We start from the raw sequence: 18,594 nt of genomic DNA, 5'->3' as shown, positions 1-18,594 counted from the left end.
TTCTTAGGTCTTCAAATTCGTCAACAAAGCAATGGAATCTTCATATCACAGGAGAAATACCTCAAGGATGTTCTGAGGAAATTCGACATGCACGAATGCAAAGGTGCCAAGACTCCGATGCCTACCAACGGCCACCTCGGCACTGATGAAAATGGTAAAGATTTCGATCAGCGGGTATACCGTTCTATGATTGGCTCCTTATTGTATCTATGTGCATCTAGGCCAGATATAATGCTTAGTGTTTGCATGTGTGCACGTTTTCAAGCAAAACCGAAGGAATCACACCATAAGGCTGTGAAACATATTCTTCGATACTTAGCTCACACACCAACACTAGGATTATGGTATCCCAAGGGCTCCAATCTTCATCTGGTAGGCTATTCTGATTCAGACTATGCTGGTGATCGTGTGGATCGCAAGTCAACTTCTGGCACATGCCATTTCCTCGGAAGATCACTAGTTTGCTGGTCCTCAAAGAAGCAGAACTGCGTATCACTCTCCACTGCCGAAGCTGAGTACATTGCTGCTGGTTCTTGCTGTGCTCAATTACTATGGATGAAGCAAACCCTCAAGGACTACGGCATCAACATGAAGAATGTGCCTCTCTACTGTGACAATGAGAGTGCTATCAAGATTGCCTATAACCCAGTACAGCACTCGAAGACCAAGCACATCCAGATTCGTCATCATTTTCTTAGGGATCATGTCCTCAAGGGCAATATCCTCATCGACCATGTGAAGACTGATGATCAACTGGCTGATATCTTCACTAAGCCCTTGGATGAGAAAAGGTTTTGCAAGTTGCAGTGTGAGCTAAATATCTTAGAGTCTTCAAATGTTTTGTAAAAACATGCACACATCCTAACACTGATGCAAAGTTGATGACTTATATGTGCAACACATGATGAAACGATTTTCTTCAACCGATGAAGAAAGTCACTCTGAATGTGAAGAAATTAACGAAGAAATTGATTCTCAGAGCCCTACAACAATTGTACGCGGTGTCTGTAATCAACATTCTTATATGGTGGGCAACGCCACCGCACAATGTGAAATTCCTCAAGTTGATTTTCTTCAAATGATCAAATTCTTCACAATGCATTTTTCTTCAAAACAGTTGTTCTTCATTGTGATGATCTATTGCAAAATCTTCAAAAACACTTGATGACTTTCATTTGCCTAGGTAGAATGTGATTTCTAGTCCTCAACAGCATTCACTTATTGCTATTTCTTCAAGTTGATGTTTCTGCTAAGTGAATGTGATCGGACCCTATTTTCCCTCTATGCTATACTTATCCAGTCTATTCAATTCTTCATATGCGTTCTACTTGAAACTTTGTTCAAAATCCTCACTGCATCCTTGCCAGCTGATGATTTTGTAACGAAAATCCTCAAATCTTCGAAAAATTGTTTTCTTCAAAGGAACAGTAACTGAACCCCCACTTCCCACGATTGGATAGCCACGATCTCCACTATCTCCACCGCATCGTACGGGAGCTACACGTGTCCTGCGGAGACGTAGAGGCAAGGGCTATTCGGTCCGAAACTTTCGCGCCAAACAGTAACTTTCGGGCTATAAATATGTCCTTAACCCCCTCGGTATCATCTTCTTCGCCTCATCGCTCTCCTGCCACAGCACACCGAACCCTAGCGCCACCGCTGGTACTCTTGTCGCCGGCAAGGAAGAGCTTCACTGCCTCAACCTTCTCGCCGCCAGGATCACGCCGGAGACGGAACATCTACGTCTGCCGTCGCCGTAGATGTCCTCTGCTGCCAAGTTAGGGTGCATTGGACACTTGACCGAAGAACCTCTCCAACACCACCTTTTTGTGTTCTTCGTTCGCACCTTCCAGGGTAATTATATCCCATTTTTACAACAGATTACATCTAAAATTTTACCTCTCCCTTGTGAAATCTGTTTTTCTTCAAGATACGATGCGCACATGATTCCTCAAACACTATCCATCACCACAATCATTGATGAACTAGCTAAGCATCTAAGATTTTCACGAGATTCCTCAATTGTGCGAATTTTCGGATCTGTACAACTCTGGAACCCAAGAACAGAATGCTTAAGCAAATTCCTCAACCACTGGTTATATTCCTCAAACTGTCAAACTTTTCCTTTTTCTTCAAATCTGAGAACGCATATGACCTCTCGAAATTCCTCGCAACTATACTCTGTTCACAGGTACACACATGTCAGCTGATGAATCTCTCGGTTCTCATCACATTAACTCATTTGCAGCGTTTCTGGAAGAAACTCTTCAAGGCTCATCAGAATCCTCAAGAGTTCAAAATCCTCAGATAGTTCCTCGTCTGAAGAAAATGGAGGAAGAAAGGAAACAGAGGGGAGGAAAGAAACTAGAGCAGAACACAACTGTGGACATTCCTGATGACATATACCTAGACTACTGCACGCCTGATGATGAACCTGAGACTATGCCTAAAAGAAAGATTAGGCTGTAGAAAATTGAACGCAGATGGGCAAAGGAGTGAAAGGAGTACAGGTTTGTGACTCCAAAGTATGCGAAGAAATTCGCCTTGAAGCCTCCTGGCAAAAGGGCCCCACTTGAGGATCATCAAGTTGCTCATCCCTCAAGTCTCATGACACTTGATGACTACCCAGAGGAAAAAGAAAGACATCTGGCCAAGCTCAAGAAGCAAGCAGAAACAGCAGTGAAGAAATTTCATGAATCTTCAGCTGCTGCCTCCGGTGCTGCTCATTCCTCAGCAGCAGAAACCTCAGGCTCCGAGATTCCTCAACCAAAGTCTGTGCCAGCAAAGGCAAAAGCTTCAAAACCTCAAGAAAAGTTTGCACAGGCTTCAGTCACCAAACCCTCAGCTCCAAAACCCTCGATTCCAAAACCGTCCACACCAAAACCATCAGCGCCAAAACCCTCAACACCAATCGCATCCACACCAAAGTCCTCAGCTCCACCTCCAAAGCCAGTACAGAAGAAAGTCGTGAAGACTACGACTGCCAGCTCCAGCTCCTCACTCCCAGCTGCAACTAGCTCGGAGACAAAGTCTTCAACTCCCCATGTGAAGACTTTGGCTACTACTGAACCTGCACCTCTGCCCAGCCCAAGCAAAATCATCACAGTCCCGTCTGCATCAGAGGGAAGTGAAGAATATGATGATGAAACTCTGGAAGCCATCATCGGGAACAAACAAGAAAGGGTAGCACAAGCATCAGGCAGTGCTATTCCTCTGGCGATGGACCCCATGGTCCTCCTCGATTTCATCAATGTGTGGTATGAAGACCCAAACACACCCATTGATGATTTGAAACTTCCTCCTGGTGTCAGCCACATGGTGGCTACTTTCATAAACGAAGCCAAGTGGAAGGAACAGAAGGCCAAGCAGGCAAAGATTGCAAAGGCCAGAAAGGAGAAATTCCTCAGGCAAAATGTTCTCAAACTGACGCCTGAAGCATTGGTGTCCACCCAGGCAGAACTGCAAGTCTTGACTGACAAGTGTGAGAAACTGTCAGATCGAACAAGCATCAAAAGCAATTTCATCAAGCTAGCCACTAGTGCTGTTGATGACTACAACAGACGTCACCCCCTACCAGCACCAACTCCTCAGCCCCTGGTTGAACAGCCAAAAGATGCATCTCCTGTTGAGGAGGAAATTCCTCAAGCTGAGGAACAATACCAAGAGCGCCGTGCTGATGAGCCGGCCATTGAAGAAATCATCACTGAGACCGCTCCTGATGAAACTGCTACCGATCCAGCTGCTTCACCAAAGCAGGCTGATGACTATGTTCCAGCTGGTTCCTCACTGCCAGCTGAAGAATCTGTTAAGAATACACCTTCCGCAAAAACATCAAAGGTGAAGAAGTTAATCCCGTCTGCATCAGACGCGAAAAAGACAAGGGTTGCTGAGAAGGAAGCGAAGAAGAGAAAAGCTTCCTCAGCAGAAGAAAAGATTGAGGCAAAACGCCTCAAGGGAATTGAAGAATCTGCCCCACTGGACCCGGTGCCTCTTAATGTTGCACCCTCATTTGAAATGGTCGTCGTTGGTGACCACACTACGAGGGCAGATGAGGAAATGAAGGATGCTGCCTCTGAGGAGCATACTGATGAGGAAATACAGATTGATGACAGTCCTCAACCTCATATTCCTTAGAAAGAGACTACTGAAGCCTCAACTGCAGCAGCTGATGAATCTGCTTCTGCCACAAAGTCAGCTGATGAAAATCAAGCTGAAGAAAATGTCCAGTCTGAGCAGGCTCCTCCCACTGAACAAGCTGATCAAACTCCTCAAGATGAGAAGGATGAAGAAATTCCTCAGCCTGATGCTCAGCTAGAACAAGAAATTCCTCATCCTGAGGAAACTGCTGAAGAAAATGTTCCCGCCCCTGACAATGAATTCATTGTCCTCAACCTAGAATCTGCCATGGTTGTTTCCCCTCCCATTCCTCAGCACAATCTCAATCCAGTTCAGCGCCTGCCATTCTCGAAGAGGCCAAAGTTTTAGAAAGAGAATTTCTTTGAGGAACGTATGTATTTCATCGGAGAGAATCCTTATGACAAGCCTCAAATGAGGCATCTGAAGTTTTGGACAAGGACGCAGATGAACTACTATGCTTCTGTGCTCTGTGGCCGCAACAAGATATTCCAGCACAGGCACATTCCTCATGCTGACCTTGAAGAAATTCCCTGCATGGAACCAGTCCTCAGTGTACTACATGATGCAGGTTTGCTCCCTATGTGCTCCGACATATCAGATTGGAATAGTGAGCTAATTCTTCAGTTCTATTCAACTCTGCACATCTCGGGCAATGCTGATGACATCAACACTTGGGTGTTCGACTGGATGACCCAAAATACTCACTACAAGGCTCCAGCGTCTGAACTCCTCAGAGAACTGCCCGTACCAATTCCTTCAGAAGGGGCAGTGAAGCTCTATGGTGAGCGTGAGCTGCCAAATGGAATGATGGAAGTCCTCATGAAGCCTTTGGCTGCAGGAAAACCCTCAAGAACCACATTCCTCGTCCATGAGCTAAAGTACACACCACGGTCTGTCTACCGCATTCTCTGCAGTGTGCTAGCGCCAATCAAAGGCCATGATGATGACGAAGATGTCTTCTTGAGGACTTTGGCTGACAATGCAATGTGCCCCTATGATCACAAAATCTATGCACCATGGATCATGAGATTCCTCAGGACAAGGACAGGCATCAACTTTCACGCAGATTTCCAGAACCATGTTGGTTATATGCCTCCTATCCGGGTAAACAAGAAGACTTTCGAGCCCATTGAGGGAAAAGGAAAGTCTGTGATTGATGAAGGAAACAGGCCCCTTGATGGCCAGTTCAAAGAACCAGATGCATATTCCTCATGGGACGACACTGAGACTCGTCCGCCAAGCCCAGTTCCTCCTCGCGTGCTAACCACCAGAGAACTTCTTCTCAGTCTTCATCAGAAGGTGGATCACAACCACAAATGGGTCAAACGCCAGTTTGGTGCCATTGTGAAAACCCTCACTGAGACACATAACAGTGTGAAGCTAAATCATCACTATCTGCATGAGGTTTTTGATCGCACCTGGGCTACCCTTGCACATCTGAAGACCCAAACTGAGCTTGAAGAATTGAACTTTGAGCAGGACTTTGACTGGTCGTGGCCTCCCAAGAAGAAGTTCAGGCCCATTCCAGTGCCAGATCTTGAAGACAGTTCCTTCTCTTCCTTCCGCACCGCCGAATCTGATGAGGAACAACTTGACACCGCGACTGGCCCAAGGAAGAAGACTACACCCAAGAAGCGCCAAGGATCTTCCTCAACTGCAAAGCAATGAAATCTTCACGGGTGTTAGTCCTCAGTTTGTCCCTTTTTGTCCATTGATGACAAAGGGGGAGAAACTTGAGAGTTAGTCTTCAAACGGGATTTATTTTTGGGGCTTATGAACTATATTTAAGTTACAAACTCTTGGCTCTTCTGAAGTTTTTATGTAATGAGTTGTAACTTAAGCCCGATGATACTCTGACGCTTTTGAACGTTTTTCTTCGCATGCTTATTCCTCAAGTTTTAATGCACGCATGCTGAAATTCGTCAGATACCACTTGCCATCATGCATCCTCATTCTCTTCATATGATATGTTATATGTATGCATGATTTACAAGATTCAGGGGGAGATCTCCATGATATAAATCATCAATGTGCATATGCTATAAAAGCAAAATCCTCAAGGTATGCACATCTTCAGGGGGAGTCTCTGTGAATTTTGTTTTCAAATTCCTCAAATGAGTATTTACACTTCATATTTTTGATCCCTGTTGAAGACTTAACCTAATTGTCATCAACCACCAAAAAGGGGGAGATTGTAAGTGCATCTAGTGCCCCTTAGTGATTTTGGTGGATTGAAGACTTATAGGTTAAGTATCTAATGTGTTTTTAAGTGTACACAGGATCTATAAGTCATTGAGGAGTTTGAGATATTTGAAGAATATCGACCCCTAAAAATGTATGTCTTCAGTTGAAGAAATTGGTCTGAAGCTGAAGAAATGAATCGCGAAGAATTTACGATGAAATGGATATTCCTCATGAAGATATTGATATTGAGAAGATCGGTGGTTCCTGAAGAATATCGTTCTGAAGAAATTGAAGCGTGAAGATTTTCGTTTTCTGTTTTACTTTCTTTGCATTTGATGAATAGGAACACCGTACTGTTAAAGGGGGTCAAAGTAACACTATGGAATGGATTTCCTCATGATGCTCAACCCAAGCCAAATCCTACTAAAAGCCTCAAGTGAGGAATATGAGTAACATGAGGACTCTCACAGTTGAGAGTCCCGACCGTTTCGATAAGCCACGCCAAGTCACTGATCTTATCCACTCCAACGGTCATATTATTTAAGGGCATTAATGTCAAATCATGTCGGGATGCTCCCAGGCTATAAATAGCCGCCCCCCACAACCACTAGCTGGTTGGATGCTCCGTTAGAAACTGACACTTGTCATAAGAGCAACCCAATTCCTCAGAGCTTTCGAGAGTAAATCATCAGTGAGGAAATACACCACCACCGAAACCACAAACCAAACCTAGTGATTGAGCATCACTGAAGAAGTTGTTCCTGTGTGGGACTGAAGCCTTTTACCTTTGAGGACTGTGCATCCTCCAGACGGTTAGGCGTCATGGTCTAGAGAAATCCAGCAGTCAATTGTGGATCGCCGGGTGACCAAGTTTGTGAGGGTTTGGAAGTTTGCCCTGAAGACTTACCAGGAGTGTTGGGCGAGGACTGTGTGTCCTTAGCTCAAGGAGAATACGGTAGGGACTGTGTGTCCCGGGACTGGGTGTCCTTTGGTTTAAATACCAAGCCGCTCCAAACCATATGTACAACTGTCACAGCAGTTGGAACTGGGTCATCAACAACAGTCTTCACCAAGAATCGGGTTCTAATTCCTCAACTCTTTACATTCTCTGTATTATGTGTTGATGACTTTCACTGTGACTGTTTGAAGAATTTGCTGAAGACTTTCTCTGAATTTCCTCAACCCCAAATTCTTCACTTGAGTAAATCATCATCTGTATTCTGCGTGCGTGCTTGCTGTGCAATCTGTTTTCATAATCTTCACTCTGTAATGCTGCTATTGTGAACGATTGCACAACTGATCCTTAACTGTTTCCGCTGTAAGTTAGTCATCAGTGAGGAATTTCCTCAAAAGGAATTTCCTCAGTGATGAAATTCTAAAAATCTCCTATTCACCCCCCTCTAGTCGATATAACGCACTTTCAACTCTTGATGATCTTAAGGGCATTAGTCCTACTCTATGCCAACACAAGATTAAAACTGATCCTGACTTCAAACCAGTTGCTGATTATCAAAGGAGATTAAATCCTAAGATAAAAGAAGTAGTGAGAAAAGAAATACTAAAGCTCCTGGAAGCAGGTATCATCTATCCTGTTGCTCATAGCGATTGGGTGAGCCCGGTGCATTGCGTCCCTAAGAAGGGAGACATTACCGTTGTCCCTAATGATAAGGATGAATTGATCCCACAGAGGATTATTAATGGCTATAGGATGGTGATTGATTTTAGGAAATTGAATAAAGCCACTAGGAAAGATCATTACCCTTTGCCTTTTATCGACCAAATGCTAGAAAGACTGTCTAAACACACACACTTCTGCTTTCTAGACGGTTATTTTGGTTTCTCCCAAATACCAGTTGCACAATCTGATCAGGAGAAAACCACTTTCACCTGCCCTTTCGGTACCTTTGCTTATAGACGTATGCCTTTTGTCTTATGTAATACACCTGCCACCTTTCAAAGATGTATGATGGCTATATTCTCTGACTTTTGTGAAAATATTGTTGAGGTTTTCATGGATGACTTCTCCGTTTACGGGTCTTCCTTTGATGATTGCCTCAGCAACCTTGATCGAGTCTTACAGAGATGTAAAGACACCAATCTTGTCTTGAATTGGGAGAAGTGCCACTTTATGGTTAATGAAGGCATCGTCTTTGGACATAAAATTTCTGAAAGAGGTATTGAAGTCGAATCCGATTCAACTAAAATTTCTGAAAGAGGCATCGTCCTCGGTCAAATCCGATTCAACTAAAGTTGGAGAAACCGACACTTGCCAGTCATCTTTGAGCAAAGGGGGTTACTCGTAACGATGAAACCAGTCTCTCGTAAGCGTATGAGTAATGTCGGTCGAAGCCGCTTCAATCCAACAATACCGCGGAATCAAGAAAAGACTAAGGAGGGCAGCAAAACGCACATCACCGCCCACAAAAACTTTTGTGTTCTACTCGAGAAGACATCTACGCATGAACCTAGCTCATGATGCCACTGATGGGGAACGTCGCATGGGAAACAAAAATTTTCCTACGCGCACGAAGACCTATCATGGTGATGTCCATCTACGAGAGGGGATGAGTGATCTACATACCCTTGTAGATCGTACAGCAGAAGCGTTAGAGAACGCGGTTGATGTAGTGGAACGTCCTCACGTCCCTCGATCCGCCCCGCGAACAATCCCGCGATCAGTCCCACGATCTAGTACCGAACGGACGGCACCTCCGCGTTCAGCACACGTACAGCTCGACGGTGATCTCGGCCTTCTTGATCCAGCAAGAGAGACGGAGAGGTAGAAGAGTTCTCCGGCAGCGTGACGGCGCTCCGGAGGTTGGTGATGACCTTGTCTCAGCAGGGCTCCGCCCGAGCTCCGCAGGAACGCGATCTAGAGGAAAAACCGTGGAGGTATGTGGTCGGGCTGCCGTGGAAAAGTCGTCTCAAATCAGCCCTAAAACCTCCGTATATATAGGTGGGAGGGAGGGGGGCCTTGCCTTGGGGTCCAAGGACCCTCAAGGGGTCAGCCGAGCCAAGGGGGAGGACTCTCCCCCCCCAAACCGAGTTGGACTAGGTTTGGTGGGAGGGAGTCCCCCTCCCTTCCCACCTCCTCCCTCTTTTTTTTTCTTTTCCTTTGATTTCTTATCCTTGGCGCATAGGCCCCTTTGGGGCTGTCCCACCAGCCCACTAAGGGCTGGTGCGCCACCCTTATGGCCTATGGGCTTCCCCGGGGTGGGTTGCCCCCCCCCGGTGAACTCCCGGAACCCATTCGTCATTCCCGGTACATTCCCGGTAACTCCGAAAACCTTCCGGTAATCAAATGAGGTCATCCTATATATCAATCTTCGTTTCCGGACCATTCCGGAAACCCTCGTGACGTCCTTGATCTCATCCGGGACTCCGAACAACATTCGGTAACCAACCATATAACTCAAATACGCATAAAACAACGTCGAACCTTAAGTGTGCAGACCCTGCGGGTTCGAGAACTATGTAGACATGACCCGAGAGACTCCTCGGTCAATATCCAATAGTGGGACCTGGATGCCCATATTGGATCCTACATATTCTTCGAAGATCTTATCGTTTGAACCTCAGTGCCAAGGATTCATATAATCCCGTATGTCATTCCCTTTGTCCTTCGGTATGTTACTTGCCCGAGATTCGATCGTCAGTATCCGCATACCTATTTCAATCTCGTTTACCGGCAAGTCTCTTTACTCGTTCCGTAATACAAGATCCCGCAACTTACACTAAGTTACATTGCTTGCAAGGCTTGTGTGTGATGTTGTATTACCGAGTGGGCCCCGAGATACCTCTCCGTCACACGGAGTGACAAATCCCAGTCTTGATCCATACTAACTCAACTAACACCTTCGAAGATACCTGTAGAGCATCTTTATAGTCACCCAGTTACGTTGCGACGTTTGATACACACAAAGCATTCCTCCGGTGTCAGTGAGTTATATGATCTCATGGTCATAGGAATAAATACTTGACACGCAGAAAACAGTAGCAACAAAATGACACGATCAACATGCTACGTCTATTAGTTTGGGTCTAGTCCATCACGTGATTCTCCCAATGACGTGATCCAGTTATCAAGCAACAACACCTTGTTCATAATCAGAAGACACTGACTATCATTGATCAACTGGCTAGCCAACTAGAGGCATGCTAGGGACGGTGTTTTGTCTATGTATCCACACATGTAAATGAGTCTTCATTCAATACAATTATAGCCTGGATAATAAACTATTATCTTGATACAGGAATTATAATAATAACTATACATTTATTATTGCCTCTAGGGCATAATTCCAACAGTCTCCCACTTGCACTAGAGTCAATAATCTAGCCCTCACATCACCATGTGAATTACATTGTAATAAATCTAACACCCATACAGTTCTGGTGTCGATCATGTTTTGGCCGTGGAAGAGGTTTAGTCAGCGGATCTGCTACATTCAGATCCGTGTGCACTTTGCATATATTCACGTCCTCTTCCCCGACGTAGTCGCGGATGAGGTTGAAGCGTCGTTTGATGTGTCTGGTCTTCTTGTGAAACCGTGGTTCCTTTGCTAAGGCAATGGCACTAGTGTTGTCACAGAACAAGGTTATTGGATTCAGTGCGCTTGGCACCACTCCAAGATCCGTCATGAACTGCTTCATCCAGACACCCTCCTTAGCCGCCTCAGAGGCAGCCATGTACTCCGCTTCACATGTAGAATCTGCTACGATGCTTTGCTTGGAACTGCACCAGCTTAATGCACCCCCATTAAGAATAAATACGTATCCGGTTTGCGACTTAGAGTCGTCCGGATCTGTGTCAAAGCTTGCATCGACGTAACCTTTTACGGCGAGCTCTTCATCACCTCCATACACGAGAAACATCTCCTTAGTCCTTTTCAGGTACTTCAGGATATTCTTGACCGTTGTCCAGTGATCCACTCCTGGATTACTCTGGAACCTACCTGCCATACTTATGGCCAGGCTAACATCCGGTCTAGTGCACAACATTGCATACATGATAGAACCTATGGCTGAAGCATAGGGGACGGAGCGCATATGCTCTCTATCTTCATCAGTTGCTGGGCACTGAGTCTTACTCAATCTCGTACCTTGTAAAACTGGCAAGAACCCTTTCTTGGACTGTTCCATTTTGAACCTCTTCAAAACTTTATCAAGGTATGTGCTTTGTGAAAGTCCTATCAGGCGTTTTGATCTATCCCTATAGATCTTAATGCCTAGAATGTAAGCAGCTTCTCCTAGGTCCTTCATAGAGAAACTTTTATTCAAGTAACCTTTTATGCTTTCCAAAAGCTCTACGTTGTTTCCAATCAGTAATATGTCATCCACATATAATATTAGAAACGCCACAGAGCTCCCACTCACTTTCTTGTAAATACAAGATTCTCCAACCACTTGTATAAACCCAAATGCTTTGATCACCTCATCAAAGCGTTTGTTCCAACTCCGAGATGCTTGCACCAGTCCATAAATGGATCGCTGGAGCTTGCACACCTTGTCAGCATTTTTAGGATCGACAAAACCTTCGGGTTGCATCATATACAACTCTTCCTTAAGGAAACCGTTAAGGAACGTCGTTTTGACATCCATCTGCTAGATTTCATAATCGAAAAATGCAGCTATTGCTAACATGATTCTGACGGACTTAAGCATCGCTACGGGTGAGAAAGTCTCATCGTAGTCAAGTCCTGGAACTTGTGAAAAACCCTTTGCCACAAGTCGAGCTTTATAAACGGTCACATTACCGTCAGCGTCCGTCTTCTTCTTAAAGATCCATTTGTTCTGAATAGCCTTGCGGCCCTCAGGCAGTATCTCCAAAGTCCACACTTTGTTCTCATACATGGATCCTATCTCGGATTTCATGGCTTCTAGCCATTTGTTGGAATCTGGGCCCACCATTGCTTCTTCATAATTTGCAGGTTCATTGTTGTCTAACAACATGATTGATAAGACGGGATTACCGTACCACTCTGGAGCAGCGCGTGATCTCGTCGACCTGCGTGGTTCAACAGAAACTTGAACTGGAGTTTCATGATCATCATCATTAACTTCCTCCTCAACCGGCGTCGCAACGACAGAGGTTTCCCCTTGCCCTGCGCCACCATCTAGAGGGATGAGAGGTTCGACAACCTCGTCAAGTTCTATCTTCCTCCCACTCAATTCTCTCGAGAGAAACTCCTTCTCGAGAAAAGCTCCGTTTTTAGCAAAAAACACTTTGCCCTCGGATTTGAGATAGAAGGTGTACCCAACTGTCTCTTTTGGGTAACCTATGAAGACGCACTTTTCCGCTTTGGGTTCCAGCTTTTCAGGCTGAAGCTTTTTGACATAAGCATCACATCCCCAAACTTTAAGAAACGACAACTTTGGCCTTTTGCCATACCACAGTTCGTATGGTGTCGTCTCAACGGATTTTGACGGTGCCCTATTTAAAGTGAATGCAGCTGTTTCTAATGCATAACCCCAAAATGATAACGGCAAATCAGTAAGAGACATCATAGATCGCACCATCTCTAACAAAGTACGATTACGACGTTCGGACACACCATTACGCTGTGGTGTTCGAGGCGGTGTTAACTGCGAAACAATTCCACATTGTCTTAAGTGAGCACCAAACTCGAAACTCAGATATTCACCCCCACGATCAGACCGTAGGAACTTGATATTCTTGTTACGATGATTTTCCACTTCACTCTGAAATTTCTTGAACTTTTCAAATGTTTCAGACTTGTGCTTCATCAAGTAGACATAACCATGTCTACTTAAATTGTCAGTGAAGGTGAGAAAATAACGATATCCGCCGCGTGCCTCTACGCTCATTGGACCACACACATCGGTATGTATGATTTCCAACAAGTCACTTGCACGCTCCATTGTTCCGGAGAACGGAGTCTTAGTCATCTTGCCCATGAGGCATGGTTCGCACGTGTCAAGTGAATCAAAGTCAAGTGACTCCAAAAGTCCATCAGCATGGAGTTTCTTCATGCGCTTTACACCAATATGACCCAAGCGGCAGTGCCACAAAAATATGGCGCTATCATTGTTTACTCTAACTCTTTTGGTCTCTATGTTATGTATATGCGTATCGCTATCAAGATTCAATATGAACAATCCTCTCACATTCGGTGCATGACCATAAAAGATGTTACTCATAGAAATAGAACAACCATTATTCTCAGATTTAAAAGAGTAACCGTCTCGCAATAAACAAGATCCAGATATAATGTTCATGCTCAACGCAGGCACTAAATAACAATGATTTAAGTTCATCACTAATCCCGATGGTAGCTGAAGTGACACTGTGCCGACGGCGATTGCATCAACCTTGGAACCATTTCCTACGCGCATCGTCACTTCGTCTTTCGCCAGCCTTCGTCTATTCCGCAGTTCCTGCTTCGAGTTGCAAATATGAGCAACAGAACCGGTATCAAATACCCAGGCACTACTACGAGAGCTGGTTAAGTACACATCAATAACATGTATATCAAATATACCTGATTTTTCTTTGCCCGCCTTCTTATCTGCCAGATACTTGGGGCAATTGCGCTTCCAGTGACCCATACCCTTGCAATAGAAGCACTATGTTTCAGGCTTAGGTCCAGCCTTGGGTTTCTTCGGCGGATTGGCAACAGGCTTGCCGCTCTTCTTCGAATTGCCCTTCTTGCCTTTGCCGTTTCTCTTGAAACTAGTGGTCTTGCTCACCATCAACACTTGATGCTCTTTACGGAGTTGAGACTCTGCGACTTTCAGCATCGCAAACAACTCGCCGGGAGACTTGTTCATCCCTTGCATGTTGTAGTTCAACACAAAGCCTTTATAGCTTGGCGGCAGTGATTGAAGGATTCTGTCAGTGATAGCTTCTTGTGGGAGTTCAATCCCCAGCTCAGCTAGACGGTTTGAATACCCAGACATTTTGAGCACATGTTCACTGACAGACGAGTTTTCCTCCATCTTGCAAGCATAGAATTTATCGGAGGTCTCATACCTCTCGATCCGGGCGTTCTTCTGAAAGATAAACTCCAACTCCTGGAACATCTCAAATGCTCCATGACGCTCAAAGCGACGTTGAAGTCCCGGTTCTAAGCCATACAAGACTGCACATTGAACTATTGAGTAGTCCTCCTTACGTGCTAACCAAGCGTTCTTAACATCCTGATCAGCCGTAGCGGGTGGTTCATCTCCTAGCGCAGCATTAAGGACATAATCCTTCTTCCTAGCTTGTAAGATTAGCTTAAGATTACGAGCCCAGTCTACAAAGTTGCTTCCATCATCTTTCAACTTAGCTTTCTCTAGGAACGTATTAAAATTCAGGATGACTGTCGCGTGAGCCATGATCTACAACACAAATATATTCAAAGTGGACTTAGACTATGTTCAAGATAATTAGAGTTCAACTTAATCAAATTATATGCTAAACTCCCACTCAAAAAGTACATCTCTCTAGTCATTTGAGTGGTTCATGATCCACTTACACTATCCCAAGTCCGATCATCACGTGAGTTGAGTATAGTTTCAGTGGTAAGCATCCCTATGCTAATCATATCAACTATATGATTCATGATCGACCTTTCGGTCTCATGTGTTCCGAGGCCATGTCTGCACATGCTAGGCTCGTCAAGCTTAACCCGAGTGTTCCGCGTGCGCAACTGTTTTGCACCCGTTGTATGTGAACGTTGAGTCTATCACACCCGATCATCACGTGGTGTCTCGAAACGACGAACTGTAGCAACGGTGCACAGTCGGGGAGAACACAATTTCGTCTTGAAATTTTAGTGAGAGATCACCTCATAATGCTACCGTCGTTCTAAGCAAAATAAGGTGCATTAAAGGATTAACATCACATGCAATTCATAAGTGACATGATATGGCCATCATCACGTGCTTCTTGATCTCCGTCACCAAAGCACCGGCACGATCTTCTTGTCACCGGCGCCACACCGTGATCATCCATCAACGTGTTGCCATCGGGGTTGTCGTGCTACTTATGCTATTACTACTAAAGCTACATCCTAGCAAAATAGTAAACGCATCTGCAAGCACAAACGTTAGTATAAAGACAACCCTATGGCTCCTGCCGGTTGCCGTACCATCGACGTGCAAGTCGATATTTCTATTAGAACATGATCATCTCATACATCCAATATATCACATCACATCGTTGGCCATATCACATCACAATCATACCCTGCAAAAACAAGTTAGACGTCCTCTAATTTTGTTGTTGCATGTTTTACGTGGTGACCAAGGGTATCTAGTAGGATCGCATCTTACTTACGCAAACACCACAACGGAGATATATGAGTTGCTATTTAACCTCATCCAAGGACCTCCTCGGTCAAATCCGATTCAACTAAAGTTGGAGAAACCGACACTTGCCAGTCATCTTTGAGCAAAGGGGGTTACTCGTAACGATGAAACCAGTCTCTCGTAAGCGTACGAGTAATGTCGGTCGAAGCCGCTTCAATCCAACAATACCGCGGAATCAAGAAAAGACTAAGGAGGGCAGCAAAACGCACATCACCGCCCACAAAAACTTTTGTGTTCTACTCGAGAAGACATCTACGCATGAACCTAGCTCATGATGCCACTGATGGGGAACGTCGCATGGGAAACAAAAATTTTCCTACGCGCACGAAGACCTATCATGGTGATGTCCATCTACGAGAGGGGATGAGTGATCTACGTACCCTTGTAGATCGTACAGCAGAAGCGTTAGAGAACGCGGTTGATGTAGTGGAACGTCCTCACGTCCCTTGATCCGCCCCGCGAACAATCCCACGATCAGTCCCACGATCTAGTACCGAACGGACGGCACCTCCGCGTTCAGCACACGTACAGCTCGACGATGATCTCGGCCTTCTTGATCCAGCAAGAGAGATGGAGAGGTAGAAGAGTTCTCCGGCAGCGTGACGGCGCTCCGGAGGTTGGTGATGACCTTGTCTCAGCAGGGCTCCGCCCGAGCTCCGCAGGAACGCGATCTAGAGGAAAAACCGTGGAGGTATGTGGTCGGGCTGCCGTGGAAAAGTCGTCTCAAATCAGCCCTAAAACCTCCGTATATATAGGTGGGAGGGAGGGGGGCCTTGCCTTGGGGTCCAAGGACCCTCAAGGGGTCAGCCGAGCCAAGGGGGAGGACTCTCCCCCCCCCCCCCAAACCGAGTTGGACTAGGTTTGGTGGGAGGGAGTCCCCCTCCCTTCCCACCTCCTCCCTCTTTTTTTTTCTTTTCCTTTGATTTCTTATCCTTGGCGCACAGGCCCCTTTGGGGCTGTCCCACCAGCCCACTAAGGGCTGGTGCGCCACCCTTATGGCCTATGGGCTTCCCCGGGGTGGGTTGCCCCCCCCCCCCCCCCGGTGAACTCTCGGAACCCATTCGTCATTCCCAGTACATTCCCGGTAACTCCGAAAACCTTCCAGTAATCAAATGAGGTCATCCTATATATCAATCTTCATTTCCGGACCATTCCGGAAACCCTCGTGACGTCCTTGATCTCATCCGGGACTCCGAACAACATTCGGTAACCAACCATATAACTCAAATACGCATAAAACAACGTCGAACCTTAAGTGTGCAGACCCTGCGGGTTCGAGAACTATGTAGACATGACCCGAGAGACTCCTCGGTCAATATCCAATAGCGGGACCTGGATGCCCATATTGGATCCTACATATTCTACGAAGATCTTATCGTTTGAACCTCAGTGCCAAGGATTCATATAATCCCGTATGTCATTCCCTTTGTCCTTCGGTATGTTACTTGCCCGAGATTCGATCGTCAGTATCCGCATACCTATTTCAATCTCGTTTACCGGCAAGTCTCTTTACTCGTTCCGTAATACAAGATCCCGCAACTTACACTAAGTTACATTGCTTGCAAGGCTTGTGTGTGATGTTGTATTACCGAGTGGGCCCCGAGATACCTCTCCGTCACACGGAGTGACAAATCCCAGTCTTGATCCATACTAACTCAACTAACACCTTCGGAGATACCTGTAGAGCATCTTTATAGTCACCAAGTTACGTTGCGACGTTTGATACACACAAAGCATTCCTCCGGTGTCAGTGAGTTATATGATCTCATGGTCATAGGAATAAATACTTGACACGCAGAAAACAGTAGCAACAAAATGACACGATCAACATGCTACGTCTATTAGTTTGGGTCTAGTCCATCACGTGATTCTCCCAATGACGTGATCCAGTTATCAAGCAACAACACCTTGTTCATAATCAGAAGACACTGACTATCATTGATCAACTGGCTAGCCAACTAGAGGCATGCTAGGGACGGTGTTTTGTCTATGTATCCACACATGTAAATGAGTCTTCATTCAATACAATTATAGCATGGATAATAAACTATTATCTTGATACAAGAATTATAATAATAACTATACATTTATTATTGCCTCTATGGCATAATTCCAACACTATTCACTTGTCATTGAACCATTTGATGTTTGGGGCTTTGATTATATGGGACCTTTTCCAAAATCCAACGGGTATACGCATATCTTAGTTGCTGTTGATTACGTCACTAAGTGGGTAGAAGCTATCCCCACTAGTAGTGCTAATCACAAAACCTCTATCAAGATGCTGAAAGAAGTTATCTTCCCTAGATTTGGATTCCCTAGATATCTTATGACCGACGGTGGTTCACACTTCATTCATGGTGCTTTCCATAAAACGCTTGCTAAGTACGATGTCAACCATAGAATTGCGTCTCCCTATCACCCTCAGTAAAGTGGTCAAGTAGAGCTAAGTAACAGAGAGATTAAACTGATTCTGCAAAAGACTATCAACAGGTCTAGAAAGAATTGGCTAAGAAGCTCAATGATGCATTGTGGGCTTATAGAACTGCCTATAAGAATCCCATGGGCATGTCTCCGTACAAAATGGTGTACGGTAAAGCATGTCACTTACCTCTTGAGCTAGAGCATAAAGCTTATTGGGCAATCAAAGAGCTCAACTTTGATTTCAAACTTGCCGGTGTGAAGAGGTTATTTGATATCAGCTCGCTTGATGAGTGGAGAACTCAGGCATATGAGAATGCCAAGCTGTTCAAAGAGAAGGTTAAGAGGTGGCATGATAAGAGGATACAAAAGCGTGAGTTCAATGTAGGTGATTATGTCTTGCTATATAACTCTCGTTTAAGATTCTTTGCAGGCAAGCTTCTCTCTAAATGGGAAGGTCCCTATGTTGTTGAGGAAGTATATCGTTCCGGTGCTATCAAGATCAACAACACGGAAGGTAATTGTCTGAGAATGGTA

The sequence above is a fragment of the Hordeum vulgare genome, chromosome 5H, assembly GCF_904849725.1.
Source record: "Hordeum vulgare subsp. vulgare chromosome 5H, MorexV3_pseudomolecules_assembly, whole genome shotgun sequence".
NCBI lineage: Eukaryota > Viridiplantae > Streptophyta > Magnoliopsida > Poales > Poaceae > Hordeum > Hordeum vulgare.
Note: the sequence above shows the minus strand (reverse complement) of the source record.